Here is a 4,019-nt window from a genome sequence, read left to right on the forward strand (position 1 = left end):
ATGACTGGAGTTTCCCCATCCCTGTCTTACATAGAGGATGGGACCTTCACTGATCAGGCAAACCCACCTGTCAGGGAGGAGTGGGTGTTTGATTGGTTGATCGGTCGGTTGTTTAGTTGATTGATTGGTTGACTGGTTTATTGATTGATTGGATTGACTGATTTTACTTGACGAATGCATGTTAAGGTTTTACATTAATACAAAACCATTTAGGGTAAACACAATAAGTCAAAAGGAAAATCTCAAACAATACCCTCTTCTCCATGTTATAGATCAATTCTTTGACCAGTGTGTTATGTAAGTGATAAGGGGCGTCATTTGAGATAGCCAAAAGATGTACTGTATTTCCCTTGTGCTCCCTTCATCGAACTGGCTACTGGAACTATTCTCCCATTCTCCAGCTTCATTTAACAGCCCAAGTACATGGAAGCCATCATTTTCATTAGAACCAGAGTCCATGGCACACAGGGATGTTGCTATTTGTACTTACTAAGATGGAGGAGAGGCCAAGTACTTACTGTATTCCCATTGTGGTCCCTTCTAATGGTACGCCCTCCACCTTTTCTCCATGCAGTGCACTAATTCCAAAAGCAGTCTTTTCATGGGGAACATGCTGTCTTTTGAGATGCCAAAGTCTTACTGTTTCTCAATTGTGGTCTCCTCTCATCCTAGGTCCTCCAGTTGGGTTACAACAAGCTGACCAACCTGACAGAGGGGATGATGCGTGGCCTGGGCCGCTTGCAGTGCCTCTTCCTCCAGCACAACCTCATCGAGGTCATTGACAACAAAGCATTCGAGGAGTCCAGCTCCAGCCTCAGCAGCATCGACCTCTCGTCCAATAAGCTYGCCCGGATCGATCCGTCAACTTTCACCGTGCTAAACCGGTTAATGGTCTGCGAGCTAGCAGGAAATCCTTTCCATTGTGGATGTGATCTGTATAGTTTTCTTACTTGGTTGGAGGCATTTAATAACGTGACACATACATACGACAGGCTGCAGTGCGAGACCCCTGGGCGAGCTGTTTCTCTACCCGTCCTGAAGCCCGTGGCCGGGCACGGACGCAGCGCTCGCACCATGCTCTCCACCATCTGTCGCGACGGCATGATCATACCCGGGATCACGTCTCAACCGGCAACCGACTGGGAGGGCTCCGGGATGGGCCCGGAGATGGACGGCCGGGCCGGGCCGTATCATCAGCCCAACAGCTTCGTCCACGGCCGACCCCAACTTCAACCCCAGCATCAAACTCCAGTGGGTCACTCTGTCTGCAGCCAAGCTGTTGGTCCAGATCCCTAACCATACAGCAAGATGTACGTCCTGGTCCAATACAACCAAGCTTCGTCTCGGACATCCAGAACCTCAAGGAGAAGAAGGAGAAGGTGACGCGGGTGGATCTGAAACTCACTCACAACTACACTCTACTGGCGTGTGTTCTATAAGTAAAAACCAGCGCAACAACCACACGTGCATCTTCTTCGCCACGCGAGAGGCTGACCCTGACGACCACACGCCAACCCGTCAACCATGACGCATTACATCATGACCATCCTGGGTGTGTCTGCTGGGGATGGTGATCGTGCTCGGCTCGTCTACTACTGCCTGAGGAAGCGTCGGATGCAGGAGGAGAAGGAGAAGGCGATCAGCGTGAAGAAGACCATCTTGGAGATGCGGTAAGAGGGAACAGACCCAATGTATTATTTAGGTGTTGAAACCACAGCTCTTTATGTTATTTCGACATTATTTTACTCATCTCTTTTATAGCCTTGTTGTTTTTTATTATCCATTTTATTGTTGTTACAATAAAGTGTGTTTGTGATTTAAATGCACTTTAATTAATTAAAGTTTGATTCGAGGTTTGAATAACTCGGGACTCATAGGTAGATGTGATGCACCTGAATTGCATACAGCTATTTTACCTGAGATGTAAAATATTTTATCTAATGGATTTTATCCTTGGATTTTATTTACAGGTATGGACCGGAGGCTGCAGCACAGGCAGCTAACGACCCGGCAGCCATGCAGCATCTCCAGGAACAGGCTCAGAATCAGGCGCACCACGGAGGAGGGGGTGGCGGGGGTAATAAACTTCCCCCCTCCGCCTCCTCCAGCTCCGGAATGCTCCACGGTTCGGCAACACCACCTCCTCCCGCTCTCGACGCTCCCACAAGTGGAGAAGATGGCCACAGCGTTCGGTGAAGCCATGGAACCAATAGGAAACATATATGGACGTGAGGACTGGGGCAGGATTATGGGAGACGGGGGAGGAGGAGGAGGGGTAGAGGCGATACTGGTGGATACGTGCGCGGCAATCCACGGTTCCAGTGCAACCCGCACGGACCTGATGGACGTCCTCGGCGCCCCGAATCGATTCGGCCCCAGACGATGGGGCCGCCACACGACGGTCCCGGCGTCGCATCGGAAATCGTCGAACCATCGCCATGGAGGTCGACAAAGTCAACCAGATTATCGACACACTGTTAATTGAACTGATGGCAGCAGTAGGTATGTAAGAGGGAAGGAGATCTATAGGTGTTTAATGACGGCAGTTCACAATGCTCGACTCCCGGTTGTTGCCTTACTGGTAGGGTGTTGAGATGTACGATCAGTAGATGCAGAGTCAGCAGATGCTGGGAGGATTGGCTTGAAGACCAGTGAGTTGGACGTGTGTGAGCGCGCGGTAGAGACTATGGTGCGTGAGAAGGTGGGGGCGACACGCCGGTCGTAAGTCAGTGTTTCAGCGTCTGATTCTTCAGTCTCGTCCAGACAGGTGTAAGACTCATCTGGCTCTGCGCAGTCTGGTGTATAGGTTGTGTAGACGGCAGACATAATCCCCTCGCTGTTGTAGTCATGTGGATGGTAACCTACATCCCTCCCTCTTCACAAGGGCCTCTGGGCTGGCCGCTACCTGCAATGCTCGCCTCCTATCCCAAAATCCATGGCCCTCCACGATGATAACCCCGTGTCTCCCCGTCTGTTGGGGTCATGCTTGAGCGTGCCCGGAATCAGCGGCACGAGTCGGGTTTCGTTCCCAGTTCGCGCCTCCTACAGGCTCACCACCGGCGAATGCCGTCGACCTTCGAGGGTGCGGCGATACAAGGTGTGGTGGTATTGGGTGCTGGAAGACCGAGTAACGTGTCCTCTCGATACGGCGGAGGATTCAAGAAGAGCACCAGGATCTTTCAGTCGGATGCCAGGAGCCGCCGCAGCCCGGTGCCCAACTCCTTGCCTCCATACCAGAGAGGGGACCTGTTGGGTTGGGAAACCAGAGAGCTTGCCCTCTTGTTGGGTGGAATGGTTGGTTGTGGTAGTGGTGGTGAGGAAATGGGCAGTGGGTTTGTCGGTGTGGGAACGAATGGAGGAGGGTTAATGAAGGGTGAATGTCAATGGACGGTGGGGTGGGTTGCGGAGGGGAGAAGAGGAGGGGGAGGACCCGTGGAAAAGCAGCAGCAGCGTCATTCATTGCGGAGGTTCCATTCAGACACACTGTTCTGTAGGCACAGGCACCTCCTCCCGGCCCTCGTACTAACGAGGGAGTCAACGACTCCCCTCGCTGCCCTCTCCCATCCCGTAAAGGCCGCTCCTTCCCAAACCCCCTGGACGTACAAAGGGAGCCTTGCCGCCTACTCCAGATCTCGCCCTTGTCCGGACCCACAAACTACTTGCCGGCTATCTCTTCAGCTCGAGATAATTTCCTCGGGGGAAAAAACCCTTGCGGACTGGGAGAGGTTCCGGGCACACGAAGAAAGGCCTCTAAGGGACCCTTCGGCCATGAAACGCTGAGCGTATCGTCGCCTGCAGAGGCCACGCCTTGAGGAGGAAGTTCAGTTTGGGAAAGGACGAGGAACCTTCCATTTACGACATCGCTCGAGCTCCTGGAAGGGGGCTGTCGGCCCAGCAGAAGGCTGTGGAGAGATGAGGAAGAGGTGTCACCTAGACGATGGCATAGCGAAGGAGAAGACATGATGTCATCATTCCTCGGGCGAGGAAGAACTGCCAGACAGTGAATGGACACTGAATGA

The 4,019-nt window shown here is 52.7% G+C and overlaps 1 pseudogene; it reads left to right on the forward strand.

Moving 5' to 3' along the window:
* Positions 1–4,019, forward strand: part of LOC112078656 (protein phosphatase 1 regulatory subunit 29-like) — an 11,287-nt pseudogene continuing 7,268 nt past the window's right edge.

Source organism: Salvelinus sp. IW2-2015, unplaced genomic scaffold (assembly GCF_002910315.2).
Source record: "Salvelinus sp. IW2-2015 unplaced genomic scaffold, ASM291031v2 Un_scaffold6023, whole genome shotgun sequence".
NCBI lineage: Eukaryota > Metazoa > Chordata > Actinopteri > Salmoniformes > Salmonidae > Salvelinus > Salvelinus sp. IW2-2015.